General features: G+C 42.5%; 1 non-coding gene across 1 annotated transcript; it reads left to right on the forward strand.

Moving 5' to 3' along the window:
* Positions 1-689: 689 nt before the first annotated feature.
* Trnas-cga lies at positions 690-764 on the forward strand. The gene has a single exon. It is a non-coding gene; the product is annotated as a tRNA-Ser (tRNA).
* The last annotated feature ends 16104 nt before the right edge of the window (positions 765-16868 follow it).

Genomic DNA, 16868 nt, shown 5'->3' on the forward strand with positions numbered 1-16868 from the left:
ACATGGCTTAGCCACAGCCTGGGGGATGTTTACAGAATGAGATTTTCACTCTGCAGCGGAGTGTGCGCTGATATGAAACTTCCTGACAGATTAAAACTGTGTGCCGGACCGAGACTCGAACTCGGGACCTTTGCCTTTCGCGGACAAGTGCTCTACTGGCAGAAGTGATGCTGTGAGGACGGGGCGTGAGGCCGGCCGAAGTGGCCGAGCGGTTCTAGGCGCTACAGTCTGGAACCGCGCGACCGCTACGGTCGCAGGTTCGAATCCTGCCTTGGGCATGGATGTGTGTGATGTCCTTAGGTTAGTTAGGTTTAAGTAGTTCTAAGTTCTAGGGGACTGATGACCTCAGTAGTTAAGTCCCATAGTGCTCAGATCCATTTGAACCATTTGAACGGGACGTGAGTCATCCTTGGGTACCTCAGTTGGTAGAGAACTTGCCCGCGAAAGGCAAAGTTCGCGAGTTCGAGTTTTAATCCGCCAAGAAGTTTCGTATCAGCGCACACTCCGCTGCAGAGTGAAAATCTCATTCTGGAAACATCCCCCAGGCTGTGGCTAAGCCATGTCTCCGCAATATCCTTTCTTTCAGGAGTGTTAGTTCTGCAAGGTTCGCAGGAGAGCTTCTGTTAAGTTTGGAAGGTAGGAGACGAGGTACTGGCAGAAGTAGAGCTGTGAGGAGGGGGCATGCGTCATGCTTGGGTAGCTCAGTTGGTAGAGCACTTGCCCGCGAAAGGCAAAGGTCCCGAGTTCGAGTCTCGGTCCGGCAGACAGTTTTAATCTGCCAGGACGTTTCATACCTGGTTTTCTGTTTCTCGTTTATTACTGTCATCAATGAAAGTTATCAAATGTTCGTTAGTCAGATCCTCGGAATGAGGAAGTCACGTATTCTCTTCATCGACATCAGTGGATCCAACATAAAATTGCAACATCCGCAATCTCTCTCGTTGCGGTGGTGATACCACTGATGTCTTCATCTTCTAGCACTGGCACAGCGTCTGCACACAATTTCCTCCATACACCAGTCACAGACTTTGGAGTGATGTCGGTTTGTATGTCTCTAATAACATCAATCATTCTCTTAATATTAAACTGTAGCCAGAAAATCTTGAAGGTATGTTCGACACTCGAATTACATTCTTCTACAAGATGGGAGAAAGATGTATGCCGGTAGTATTCCATGAATGTAGAAAGAACTACCTGGTTCATGGGTTCCCGAAAAGACGTAGTGTTCGGTGGCGGAAACAAAACTTGAGTGTTTTGAAAGACATTGTGTTCACGCTATAAGGTGTCGGGCTAATCCAACACCTTCCATGAAAACCCTGACATCCTTCGATCCATTGTAGAACTTGGAAACCCACTCAGGGAATATTCGTTCACATTTTTGTTGAACGCAGTTGGTTTTTACCATCCTGTATTAAAACATTTCCTTTTATCAATAGCACGATTTATAAACACTGTTTTGTGAGTAGAATAAAATTTCCAATGGTAAACTTAACTGCTTTTTAGATGTTATTTTACCAGTTAACTAAAAACGGGAAAGCCTTGAACCCCTTCCACTAAATTTAATTAGTATTAAGATTCTTTTACAGGGAGTGCAGTGGAGCTGACGCTGAAATCATTAAGTATTTGGTTATCCATCGCTAGTCTCACTGAACTCTTCTGAATTCCACTTGTCATGTGTGGTCTGGCGTCTCCTTACCAGCAACAGGTCCCAGGTTCAAACTAGTCAATTCCCTAAAAAACACGCTCAGAGGTCGTTGCGCGAAAGTGGTAGGGAGACACGATATAGAACAAACAGAAACCACACAAACTGTTTAGAAAATGGCGACCCTGCCAGGACGGTAAAATACCATGATTGAAGGTCGACCACATGCCTAACTAGGTCAGAAAAATACCCTGTTGAAAAATTTTCGTTGTAAAAATCTTTTTTTTCCTAAAGTTTTAAATACTTGATAACATTAGCTGCAGTGATAGATAGTAAGAAAGTGTCAGAGACAATAGCATAATTAAGTTGTGAATTTTAATATTGTTAGAAATAAGTTTTCTCCTCAATGCAAGCGCACAGGTGGCGAATACATCGTTGACAAGTTGGTTCTGACCCAACAAGTAAGTGAATGGATTGTCAGTCTTGGTAGTGTCAAGTCGTGTGAACAAAAAGTTTATGAAATGCGTGAGATCGTATGAGCGCATGTTGACGCGAAGTAGGGCGCGTGAATTGCTTTTAAAACAGAAAATAAGGAATTCGGAAAGATTAGCAACGGCAGATCGAGACCTTGACCGAATTGAGGTAGAGACCCAGCATGAAAATGGACAGAGAATAGAGGACAGTACAACAGACGATGCAGTATCGCGAGAAATAGGACATATAACGCACCATTACGAGGATAATGTACGTCAAGGCACAGAAAACCTAGGTCAGCATACGACAGAGGAGCAGGAAAGTAGACAGTCGATGAGGATTCTAACTTGCGTCTTGAATACGTAGAAGCCATAGTACAAGTAATCAGAGCTCCCTCACCACAGAGTACAAGGAATACGAGCAGAAACGTGTCACAGCACAGTTCAATGCAATCGGTTGCGAACCAACACTTAGGCGAAAACACAGAGCGTAGGACGTCGGAAGAAAACGCAATAGGACCCACCAATCTGGCAGAATTATTACAACAAATTACGGAAACCATGACAAGACAAAATAAAGAAATTGCGAACCAAATTCAAATTCAGAATGCAGAAACCACGAGACAAATGCGTGAGATTAAAGAACAAAACAAAAAAATTCAGTTACATCTAAGTCGTATTGAAGACGAGGCAAAACAATCTCGAGAAGTGATAGGAAACTTAATAACAGGTTACAATCAATTGAGAACAGACATTGACAAGGTACAAGTGGACGTACAAACATTGCGTAATGACACTCAGGACGAGATCAAAACCTTACGTAACAACATCCAGGGAGAAGTCAAGAAACTAGAGAAACAGATAAACGTAATTAGTAGACAAGCAGTAGGTACAGCGCGTGAAATTGTTGAAAACAGTACGTTACACAAACGTATCACAAAAGCAGCGCTGAAAAGATATGATAACCGCATAGTCAAAATAGAAGCGCAAACGAAGCGACAATTTCAGAAATTTCGAACAGAGTTGTTGCAAACCATTGAAGAGCGTAGTGAACAGGATCGAACAAACACAGAGTCTGCAACCACATCCGTATCTCTAACAGCACCGGAAAAACAAGCAATTAACGAAGATATTACACATTTGCGATTCCAACCATAGGCGGAAAGTAACATACGTGAAATCAGACAGCCTGCACAGCAACAAACAGGTTTCGAAATTCTTGATGAACAAACGTCATCACAAACACATGCGGAACCACAAATGTATGTTTCAAGACAGCTGGGATCGTGCAATGAAGCAGCAAGAACCAATACCTGATAATAGAAAGCCAGGTCGCGAAGAGTACAGTGCAATGCATTCAGCTACACGTTCACAACAGATGGAAGAAAATTATTGCGTACCACTCCACCGATACTACGCAAGGGTAGGCGAAAGTTACAGTGGACAATATCCAATGGATCTACCACAACCAGAAAGATCGACGGGAGAAATGATCAGAAACAAAAGTGGCGGAGAATCGCGAATTTCATATGGAACTATGACGAAGTACGACAACGATCATTTCATCACAGTCAGAAAATTTCAACACTTTCGAGAAGGAAACTCATTACATCCACGAACTTTTATTGATCAATTCCGAGTAGGATTACCAGAACACTGGACGCTAGCACACAGATTAGACTTTATATGTGCACATATGTGAGGAACAGTTGCAGAAACCACGCAGAATGTTGCAGCGACATGCCGATCGTACGAAGATTTCAGAGAGAAGTTTCTCTCACGATATTGGTCCAGCGAAGCACAGAACAGAGTGAAGTACGAATTATTACAGAACCCATATTTTGAAAATTCAGGAGAGAAGAGTCCCGTGAAATTTTTCGAATTAATGGCAAAGAAAAATCAATACTTAGATGTACCATACAGTGACGGAGAGTTGATTAAGTTATGCGCGATGAAGATACCGTTGAAATACCAGCAATCATTAGTAGGTCGCGGAGGCAATGACGTCGAAGCATTTAATGGTATTCTAAGGGAACTAGAGTTCATGTTTTCGGAAGATGACGCAAGAAAAAGACGAAGCGCACGTGAAAACGAAAGCAAAAAGCAGTGGAATCCACAAGACACAGTACGAAGAAACTATAATTACGAACCATGTGATAACTTTGCACCAAGAAATGACAATAGATATCAACAAAGAACCGGTTATGGATTTAGAAGAGAATATGGCAATAACTATAATTCATCCAGGAACGGCAACAACTATTACAGCGGGAATAACGACAGCCGGAACGGGTACTGGAGAACCAATAGACCGACAAATTATCAACAAAGAAACCACTATCAACAAGCTGAACAAGATAGAAGAGGTGGAGGTAATACCACCAAACCCCGATAAACGTACGAATTGACAGCTAAGCGCCCATGCCAAAGAGAATGACGCACTGACCCAGGACAATTGCAGCACCTTGAACAGAGAAGTAAAAATCTTATCACGAGAAGAGAAGAAGGAAGATACAAATCCGCAGGGACAAGATGAAAACGAAGACAAGAAAATAAGAATATCGTGTTGGGACGAAATTAATTGGGAGAATATCGACGAGGAAGATGAATTACCAGAGGCATGCACAACGCATGTAGGAGGAAAGGACGAAGTAATGAGTATTGCAGAGCTATTTGAGATGGAAACCAGGGAAAGCGAATTCAATGAGGGTAGTGCGCAGTCGACAGAAGTCGAAAATAAGTTACGAGTGGGCACACAATCCAACGTATATAATGAAGGAAGTTATGAAGCGATAATTAGAGCATTTAGATGCGATTATGTGGAAGTAGCGACGAAGAAGGAGAAGATAGACGAGGGTGAGGAAAAAGTAGAGGATGTTGAAGAAAGCGTAAATGAAGGAAGAAATAGAGAAGAGGAAATAAAAGAGAGAGAAGTAGCAGTCGAAGCTTATCCTGCAGAAAGTTCGAGTTGACAAGGGAAATTCCTAAAAGACTCATGTATGATTCAGTGGAGGATTCGTTGATGCAGGAAGAAGAAGAACAGGACCAACCCTTTCAAATTCAACCAATTGTGAAGGCCATGGTAAAGCATATCCCAGTCAATATTTAGTTGATAGCGGAAGTGAACTGACTGTGATCTCAGAAAATTTATTCATGCTGTGCAATGCCAATGAGGAATTGCCAGTTCTGAAAACACATAAGATTAAAGTAAGAGGTCCTATTAGAAACAATGCTGTGGAAGTTACGAGACAAACAAGGTTAACTCTTTCGTGCCAAGGTCAAAAGATCGAAGGCAACTTCGTGATTATACCCAAACTAACTGTAGATTTGATTATAGGTGCAGATCTTTTAAATGAGAGACGAGCGATAATAGATATGGGGAAAGGTAGCGTAACATTCGGGAATGTCACACATCTCTTTGAGCAAAAGCTAAAATTAGAAGAAATACCACTTATAAACAAACAATTAAGAACGACGTGAGATAAAGAGGATGAAGAATTAGAATGGTATGCACAAAAGGGGGAATCGCCTCAACTCATGTTAGAAGTCCATAAAGAAATCGACAAAAAATTGCAACAAGTTCAAGGTATTTCAGAACACAGTAAAAGAGAATTAGAGGGTATTTTACCAGATAAAGCAGAGATATTTTTACCTAAGACTGGCAGTATTAAGCACTTTCAGTACAAGTTTGAAGATTAATTTTGTTACTGGTAAATAAGCAGCCCAATCTTTCAAGATTATGTTGCAGATAAAATCGTCAGGAGAAAGAAGAATGAAGAGAGAGGAAGGTGGGAAAAAGAAAGTAGTTTCAATAAAAACAAAAACAAAAATTACACCAATAGTACCATAGATTAAGGTGAAGGGATAAAGCGTAGATAGTCTAACAGCATGAAATACTAAAATGCTATACACCACGACACTACGCAAAAAAATAAAATAAAAAAACGAATTTGAGGATTTCTTGTAGGAGTTTAGACTCAAAATATCTTAGAATTGTAACATGGAAAGGGCGCCGAAATTTGTAAAGCTTTTTAAGAAGGCATAAAATAATGTAGGTACTAGACATATGTTAGATGATTATAAGTAAAACTTTTTGTAAGAACCATTGTAAAAACTCCAGCAAAGACCAGATGCAATGACCCACAAGTTGCAACGTGAGAAGTATCAAGAAAGAAAAGGACGTAATTTGCAAGACACGATTCCTACAAGGCAGAAGCATCGAGAGAAGGGAAAGGACAGCGAGACCAACAGAAGGCCCTTGTAACTGAAGTGGACAATAAATTTAACCGCTAGGCGGAACCCTGCTGGGACAGAACACCCTGCAGTGATGCGGCGCAACGCTGAACGCCGGAAGGGTCTCCGAGCACCCCCACTCAGTGGAGCGAGCAAAAAACGGCCTGACGAGAAGACTGCTTGGGCAAGCCACCACTGGCAAAAAATATCTGTAAAAGTCACACTACCGCTATTATACAGCACGCTAATGCACGAAACTGAAGAAAACGTCCACAAAGCAGAAATGACATGTCCAAACCATTCATCAAACTGTTACTAGGAGGAGAACTTCAAAGCGACTAGTTATCAATAAATATTTCCATATCCTGCCCAGAGAAGAACCAAGAATCAAGTAAGAAGCAGAGAAAAAGCAGGAAGAACAGAAGTTGAAGATTCACAAGATTGAGACCAAGAAAGAAGATGGGTGAAGAATAGACAACATACCTTCACAAATCCCTATCCTATTGTAAACTAGTCATCTGCGAAGTATTACAACGAAAAACGATCGCTTTCAGCGACACATAAAGATGACTTTTATGCATACAAAGCCAGTAAACCACGAGATTCTGCACTCACAGCTCCATTCCATGATGGGACCTCCACAACAGCAACACACACTTGCAAAGCCAACAAGGAACGATGAACGAAGCTGTACATCAAATACTTGCCCACATCCATCTCGCTCAAGTCCATCACGTTCATGCAAAAACATTCACCAACCTCATGCTTAAACATCCATAGGATTGTGTGAATGTGTGAAATCAAATTATGTGATGTAGGAATTGTGAAAAAGAAATGTGTGAAAAACTAAATAAGTTAAGCACACCAGACAACTAATAAACTACAAAATAACAGTCATTGACTACGGACTTAAGTAAAAAATAGACTATCGATAAAAATAAGTCATTAGTTCTGAAATGGACAGTATATAAAGAACAAAAGTAAGGCATAATAAACACTAAAACTATATGCCACTTATTTTCTCCTCATAAAAATAAAAGAATAACTATATTTTACTTATTTTTTCCTTATAAAAACAAAGAATAAAAAATTATCTTGTTGGATGTTTTCCCTTTTTTTAACATTTGTACCATTTTTTAGGATAATATCTCAATACTTGTGTATGTATATTTCTTTGTCAAAGCAATTCTTGGAAATAATTCGTATTTGTTAGTGTAACATTGTTGAATTGAGTGTTTCGAAACAAAAACATTTTACTTGTACATGATATTTAGAAAATGTGTTAGGAATAGATTTTACTTAATTATGACATTTATAATATATATATATATATATATATATATATATATATATATATATATATATATATGTATGTATATTTCTAAGAAAATCGATGTGAAAGACTCCTCACTTTCGATAACAAATTTCTTAAAAAACAAACTTCACACTTAAATAAAGAAAGAAAATACTTAAAAATTAATAATAATATAAAAATATACTTCTCTTCTCATTTTTATAATAATGTGGAAGAATATAAAAATATAAATTAGTAATAGAAACTAGCATAGAACAGAATAACGTGGCCTAACAGTAGGCAACAAAATTTAGATAAAGAAATAATTTTTGACTGACTTAGACAACGATTCAATCATTGCCTAACTTCAGTACAAAAATTAAGTTCGAAGGGTGGTGATATGTAAGGTGTCAGGCAAATCCAACACCTTCCATGAAAACCCTGACATGATAAGCAAATCCAGTAGTATGTCACATAGCTCCGAATAAATCGTGACATTAAATTAACAAAAGTAATACGAGTAACGAGTGAGCAAATGGAATATCACAGACTAACACAAGACTGCCTACATGCATGTCATACCTTCCCACCGTGAGACAGACGCAGTTCCGAGGGGAGAAACGAGAACAGAAGCCGAGAGCAGAACCGTGTTAAGCGAGAAGGCCCTACGATAAGGGATGGATGGACACCCACCTCGCCAGCTAACTGCTAGGACCACACCACCCGCAAGTTTTTTAGCGTGAGACTTTTTCGCTTCTCTGTTACGTTGCAAACTTTAAAAACATTGCCCCACCACGAAAAGTATTGGATAGACAGAATTTTTGTAGGCGGAGCTTAAGGTTAACATTGAGACCCTGATTGGTCAGATGAAAACACAGCCAGATAGTTTTTTTTAAAACCAACTTCGGTAAATTGTAGTAAGGGGAAGTTAGGAAAGAGTTGCTTCCGAGAGGGCCTGCTGGACAGAGCTGTGCTGTCCGCCGCCCCCTGACGAACACCGACAAGGTGATGAACGCACGTGATGCCGCATTTTTGAGCGCATAAGGCTTCACTCAGAACTGCAGAAGTCTCATCTGTTACGTCCCCTTTTTGCGTAATACTAGTGTCGATCGTCAATTAAAGCTCATGGTGTTCACATTTGCCACTTGAAGTAAAAATCTGAAACGCGATGATTTTTCTGTTATATAGTTATTGAGAAGCCACATCAGCCACTGTAATTTACGACAAGTTAGATAAGTAATTAAAGATAATTGAGGGTCACTGTAGACCATTTTGATAGTTTTCTCTTTTGTGAAACTTAATTTAAACCTAGATTATAGATGTGATATGGCATAGGTCATCCTTCGATCCATTGTAGAACTTGGAAACCCACTCAGGGAATATTCGTTCACATTTTTGTTGAACGCAGTTGGCTTTTACCATCCTGTATTAAAACATTTCCTTTTATCAATAGTACAATTTATAAACAGTGTTTTGTGAGTAGAATAAAATTTCCAATGGTAAACTTAACTGCTTTTTAGACGTTATTTTACCAGCTAACTAAAAATAGGAAAGCCTTGAACCCCTTCCACTAAATTTAGTTAGTATTAAGATTCTTTTACAGGGAGTGCAGTGGAGCTGACGCTGAAATCATGAAGTATTTGGTTATATCATCGCTAGTCTCACTGAACTCTTCTGAATTCTACATGTCATGTGTGGTCTGGCGTCTCCTTACCAGCAACAGGTCCCAGGTTCAAACTAGTCAATTCCCCAAAAAACACGCTCAGAGCGTCGTTGCGCGAAAGTGGTAGGGAGACACGATATAGAACAAACAGACACCACACAGAATGTTAGAACGCCAGTGACTGTCAAAATTTTTATTTCCACTACTGCAGTTTCGGCCTTAGGCCTTTATCAAGTGCAGATGTTTTGGCTTTAAACCATGTCAACTTTATACACGCCGACACATTTATATGTCATTATCATTTGCTGTTATATACATCCAAATGACAACGACGTATAAATGTGTCAGCGTGTAAATATTTTACATAGTTTAAAGCCAAAACATCTGCCCTTAATAATGGCCTAAGGCCGAAATTGCAATAGTGGAAATAAAAAGTTTAACAGTCACTGGCGTAAACATGATGTCTTTCAAAAAATTTTACATGACTGTGAATCCCGGTTATGAAAAGTTAATTGAGTGATTTAATTTGAATCAGTAATGGAAAGCTGGAGGTTGGGAACATTACCAGGGAGGAGAAGAATTTTGAAGTGGGTTTCTTCTTTACAGATATAGCCTTTAATTATCTATTTATTTAATTAGAGTAGTCACTGAAAATAGCAGAAGTCATCTAACCGTTATATTCTGTCTCCAGTGAACTCCCAGCTTCTCCTTGTCACAATCCTTTAGTGCTGTAGGATTTTGAGAGTACTAAATCATATGGGGTTTTAATTTGGATTCCCCAGCAACATTTCCCTCGAAAAGAGAGCAGCGTTAAATCTTGTCGCTGTATATGCGTATATACGTACATGCGGCCAGGCATTCGTTTCGAAAATAAGCTCGTTTCGTTAAGGTTGAAAGCGCGCTTCGCAGTATAGTCATTTACTGCAAAAACTCTTTACACGCCTTTTTAAATTCCTCGGATCCAACGTCAATCACCCCAGCTGCCTCTCGTGTTATCTTATTGTTATGACAGCCAAAACGATGCTTGAAGCGATCACATGAACCAAAGATGGCCAAGAACAGTGCTGGTTCGTCCTCTCCTTTCATTAAATCTGAGTAGGATGTCTTGGCTATAGCCTGAGTAGCAGTTCCGGGTAGAGACATGCGCTGTTGGTTGTGGTACCCAATTTCAGTGACTTGGCATTTTTTCCATTCTACGGCCTCCGATCGAGATTTGGTCACTCCAACTGCACTTACGTTTGCTGAAGACTGAGTAATTTTTCAAACTGATTCCGCATTGTCATGAATAGTTCTCACAGTGCATTCACTAAGCACAAAAGCTCGTTGAATGTTTACCGACTCAAAAGTTCTTTGTTCTATTGAATACGACGTCCGTGGACGTTTATTTCCCTCGACGGGGACACATTCTTGCCTTTTACTCGACATTGTACACTGAAGAGCCCAAGAAGCTGGTACACCTGCCTAATACCGTGTTGGGCCCGTGCGAGCCGCAACACGACGTGGCACGGACTCGACTCATACCTGAAGTAGTGCGGGAGGGAATTGACACAATGAATTATGCAGGACTGCCCATAAATTCGTAAGAGTACGAGGGGTGGAGTTCTCTTCTGAACAGCACGTTGCTATGTATCCCAGATAGGCTCAATGAAGTTCATGTATGGGGAGTTTGGTGACCACCGGAAGTGTTTAAACTCAGAAGAGTGTTCCTGGAGCCACTCGGTAGCAATTCTGGACGTGTAGGGTCATCCAATTGTCCTGCTGGAATTGCCCAAGTCCGTCGGAATGCACAGTGTACATGAATGGATGCAGGTGATCAGACGGGATGCTTACGTCCATGTCACACGTCAGAGTCGTACCTAGGCCCCTGATAAGGGGTCTCATATCACTCCAACTGCACATGCTCCACACCATTAGAGAGACTCCACCAGCTTGAACAGTCCCCTGTTGACATGCAGGGTCCATGGATTCATGAGGTTGTCTCCACACCCGTACACGTCCATCCACTCGATACAGTTTTAAACGGGACTCGTCCGACCAGGCAAGATGTTTCCAGTCATCAACAGTCCAATATCGGAGTTTACGGGCGCAGGCCAGGTGTAAAGCTTCGTGTCGTGCAGTCACCAAGGGCACACGAGTGGGCCTTCGGCTCCGAAAGCCAATATAGAGGATGTTTCGTTGAATGGTTCGCACGATCAAACATGTTGATGGCCCAGCATTGAAATCTTCAGCAATTTGAGGAAGGGTTGCACATCTGTCACGTTGAACGATTCTCTTCAGTCATCGTTGGTCCCGTTCTTGCACGATCTTTTTCCGGCCGCAGCGATGTCGGAGATTTGATTTATCGGATTCCTGATATTCACGGAATATTCGTGAAATGGTCGAACGGCAGAATCCCCACTTCATCTCTGTCTCGGAGATGCTGTGTCCTATGACTTGTTCGCCGACTATAGCACCACGTCCAAACTCATTTAAATCTTGATAACCTACCATTGTAGCAGGAGTAAGTGATCTAACAACTGTGCCCAACATTTGTTGTCTTATATAGCCATTGCCGACCTCTGTGCCGTATTCTGCTTGTTTACATATGTCTGTATTTGAATACGTTCAAATGGTTCAAACGGCTCTGAGCACTATGGGACTTAACTTCTGAGGTCATCAGTCCCCTAGAACTTAGAACGACTTAAACCTAACTAACCTAAAGACATCACACACATCCATGCCCGAGGCAGGATTCGAACCTACGACCGCAGCGGTCGCACGGCTCCAGACTGTAGCGCCTAGAACCGCTCTGCCACTCCGGCCGGCTTTGAATACGTATCTCTATACTAGTTTCTTTGACGCTTCAGTGTAAATACAGACCTTGTCAAGTGGTCTGCTGACCTGAACTGACGATTCTCGTGTCGACGAACACGAAAGAAGATGCTCTTTGAGGCTAACTGCACTGGAACTTAAAACTAGAATCGTGTATATGCGAAAACGCAGGTAACGAATCGACGTATATCGAAGTCTAACTGTAGGTAAATGTATAGCCGCGCAGGATTAGCCGAGCGGTCTTAGGCGCTGCAGTCATGGACTGTGCGGCTGGTCCCGGCGGAGGTTCGAGTCCTCTCTCGGGCATGGGTGTGTGTGTGTTTGTCTAATTATGTTAAGTAGGGACTGATGATCTTAGCAGTTGAGTCCCATAAGATTTCACACACATTTTTTTAATAAATGTATAATTGCAATTTCGTCATTTGCAATGCCTTGCGAAAACAATGACGGTAGATGTGGTACATGTAAATGCATAATGTTACAGGTCTGAAGACGACAGACACACCTGTCGAAACCGGCCAATAAAATATAGTTTTCAACGCGATCTTGGCAATAAAAAATTTAGTGAGAGGAAATGGCTCGTTGTGGTATAATGTATCCTCGACCACGCACCATATGATGGCTTGCACGATATTTATGTAAAAGTAAACAGATATTTCAGGTTAGCGGGCTGAAGATTTTACAATCAGCGCCAGTCGACCAGTCTTCGACCTCGTGCAGATATCGATCCCTGCGGGCAGGAGACGCAGTATCTGTGCCACTGTACGGGCCGGAGTTCCGGGCCCTCGTCCCTGCAGCGGTACCGAGCCGACCCGCTCGAGCGGGCCGGCTAATATCTCGTGGCCGGGTGGCGGGGAGAGCCTGCACAGATTTATCCTCGGCTATCGATTGCGTTCGGCAGGCGCGCGCTTCCCCGGCGGGCCTTCTGCCGCACAAACAACCGGCGGCGCAAAAACGTCCCGAGGTAACCGTCGCAATTACCATATTATGGAAATCCGCGCGCCGCGCCATTAAAATGCGCGTTGCCGGCACCCACTACAAACAGATCTCGGTCCTTTGTAATGGCCTGTAGGGCCGCAGCTGAATCCAAATGGCGGCCCGCCAGACATCGCTCACGGGGCGCGCGCTGCCCGATGCCGGCCCGGGACCGGTGAAACATTAAAAGCGCGCAGTTGCCCAGCGGAGGGTTGATGGCCTCGGTGGGTGAAGGGGCGAAAGTATTCGCGGAAGTTGACAACTGAAAGGTCTGATGGAAAATAAGAAGTCCGGGAACCATTCTATTCTTTAAATTTTTTACATCCACGTTGCAACGACCAGCAAATACTTTAAAAAAGCTTTATTTTAATGCCATTGCGTGTTTCATTTCATCATGTCCATCGTGGCTGACTTTTCCAATCATTGCATCAGCAGTATGGCTTCCGCTTGTACCAATGGTACCCCGGGCGTAATTACCCACTGAGGGGTGAAATGAAATTTTCTGAGAGGTAAAAACTAAGAGATTTCGTTCTGTTTCAGTCCCGAAACTAAATTGTTTTCGAAAGATCATTACTATTATCACAATTTTGTAAGAATCTAATACTGATCATATAAATTAGCAATAATTATTTTTTCTCGGTTAGTAGCATTAATGCGGTGAAGGTTACAGGTTCCTCACATAGTCCACCCACTACATACATACGGGGTGCTTTGTCCCGGACATTGCTCATGATAAAAGTTGGAAACGGGTAACAAATGATAAATATCTCAAGAAAATTTCTTCTTCAAGTTACAAATAGAACCTGCAGATAAATGAATTAATTTACAGCACGACGCAGCATTAACTACATAAGTCTGTACGCAGTATTACTATTATTATTTTTTTTTTATTAGACTGCTTAGACACAAAGCATTAACAGCCTGAAGTCGTCCAGTTCGTGCCAGCTCACAAGTAAGGAGTCCAGTAACCAAGTGATTCACAAACAGTAAGTATAGCGCACACATTTGAACTTATTTGATTTTATATGGGGTTACAGTGTGCAGATCAAGCAAATGTCGCAAAGGAGAGGAGTAATATAGGGGAAGTATGTTCAGTAACAAGTCTCTATCATCAAGGTGGATAGTTAGCTTTCTTATCCGAGAAGGAGTTGTGGGTAGCACTTGAGATGCAACGCAAATTGCTTCTTCATTCATTCTATCTCTCCCTCTCACTCTCTCTCTCTCTCTCTCTCTCTCTCACACACACACACACACACACACACACACACACACACACACACACACACACAATATATCATTCATCTTTCATCATTTTAGAAATAAAAGTGTTCTAAGAAAAGTCTTCCATTCTGCAGTTTAGTTAGGTGCTAATGTTGGTGATAATGTGGGTGGGGGAGGGGGGCAACAAATGGCAGGTGTGGGGAGTGGTGGGGTTATCAGCTACGTCTGATTACACTCAGGGGTAATGGTTTAACAAACGTTGGAACCACTGGCTTACACTGTATCTTCCAGTGGACGGTGTTCCGTCTTGCCTTGGTTCTTACGCTGTTTCAGGACGATGAGCAAAGTGTTGCAGGGTAAGCAGTACAATTACTCTAAACAAACCACTGTGACACGCAAACCGTTCATAAAATTCCTCATCTTTGTTGTAGCTCCAGACATGTGCTTTCCATTCAGTGTTTTCTAAACAAAAAGCTGCAATGACCACAGCAATACGAAACACCGTCCCAAAAAAATGGTTCAAATGGCTCTGAGCACTATGGGACTTACCATCTGAGGTCATAAGTCCCCTAGACTTAGAACTACTTAAACCTAACTAACCTAAGGACATCACACACATCCATGCCGGAGGCAGGATTCGAACCTGCGACCGTAGCGGTCGCGCGGTCCCAGACAGAAGCGCCTAGAACCGCTCGGCCACACCGGTCGACTACACCGTCTCGTGGAGTATATGACAGGAGTGGATGATATGTTACTCATAAATGCAGTAAGTTAATTGGAAAGGTCGGTATTCTTAAAAAGGGCATGATAGCTCGAAATCAGTAATGGCATTAAAATATTTCTTTTTGAAAGCGCTGCCTGACAGAAAAGGTGAACTACGCAGAAGGGAAGCAGGAAACAAACTGAAGCCTGACAGGTTGAAGGAATGTGGCGTTGTTTTAGTGATCACAAAATAGAGTCAAATTTACAAAGAGCTAGTCAGTATAAGCCTACTAGTAAGTGCGACGTTCCACCCCATCCGGCGTTCACGTACGCAGCGTCTCGGTTTGGGATCGGATCCTGATCCGCCACACATTTTCACTCGTTGCCGCTAACTTCGCTTGAAGTCCCGATGCAGCTGGCATCGGCCATGTCCGAAAGAACAGGCACCACACATTTATATATCCGTCTAATATGCTGCAAGTTCTGTGAATATACACACACAGAAAAGTTTTGCGTCACCTCGGTTCCGAGAGTTCCGGAACCTGTACAGAAAATTGGAATAGAGATCAACATAAACAACATTTCCGCCCTTTTTATTGCTCATGAAAAACCACACATTGCATCTTGTACCACCATACAGTGACACCTTCAGAGGTGGTGGTCTAGATTGCTGTACACACTGGTACCTCTAAATACCCAGTAGCACGTCCTCTTGCATTGATGCATGCCTGTATTCGTCGTGGCATACTATCCACAAGTTCATCAAGGCACTGTTGGTCCAGATTGTCCCACTCCTCAACGATGATTCGGCGTAGACCCCTTTTCAATCTATCCCAGGCATGTTCGACAGGGTTCATGTCTGGAGAACATTCTGGCTACTGTACTCGAGCGATGTCGTTATCCTGAAGGAAGTCATTCACAAGATGTGCACGATGGGGCGCGAATCGTCGTACATGAAGACGAATGCCTCGCCAATATGCTGCCGATATGGTTGCACTATCGGTCGGAGGATGGCATTCACGCATCGTACAGCAGTTACGGGGCATTCCATGACCACCAGCGGCGTACATCGGTTCGACTTAATGCCACCCCAAAACAGCAGGGAACCTCCAACCTTGCTGCAGTCGCTGGACAATGTGTCTAAGAAGTTCACCCTGACCGGGTTGCCTCCAGACACGTCTCTGACGATTGTCTGGTTGAAGGCATGTGCGATACCTCATCGTTGAAGAGGACGTGATGCCAATACTGAGCGGTCCATTCAGCATGTTGTTCGGCCCGTCTGTACCGTGCTGCATGGTGTCATGGTTACAAAGATGGATCTCGCCATGGAAGTCGGGAGTGAAGTTGCGCATCATGCAGCCTGTTGCGCACTGTTTGAGTCGTAACATGACGTCCTGTGGCTGCACAAAAAGCATTATTCAACATCATGGCGTTGCTGTCAGAGTTCCTCCGAACCATAATTCATAAACGGCTCTGAGCACTATGGGACTCAACATCTGAGGTCATCAGTCCCCTAGAACTTAGAACTACTTAAACCTGACTAACCTCAGAGCATCACACACATCCATGCCCGAGGCAGTATTCGAACCTGCGACCGTAGTGGTCGCGCGGTTCCAGACTGAAGCGCCTAGAACCGCTCGGCCACCCGACCGGCCAAGGACTAAGACCTTAAGTATTTAGCGTGTTCTGAATAATGCCAAGGAAGCATAAAATTAGAACATGTGACTGTGTCCAATTTGGAACTCACTGAATCTTCAAAAGGATAAATAATTCCTAGAATACAAAACCATGCTCCGTCAGATATCCTGAAGAATTAACAATCAGCAAAGCGAAAAACCGAAGACACGCAATTGA

Source organism: Schistocerca americana, chromosome 6 (assembly GCF_021461395.2).
Source record: "Schistocerca americana isolate TAMUIC-IGC-003095 chromosome 6, iqSchAmer2.1, whole genome shotgun sequence".
NCBI lineage: Eukaryota > Metazoa > Arthropoda > Insecta > Orthoptera > Acrididae > Schistocerca > Schistocerca americana.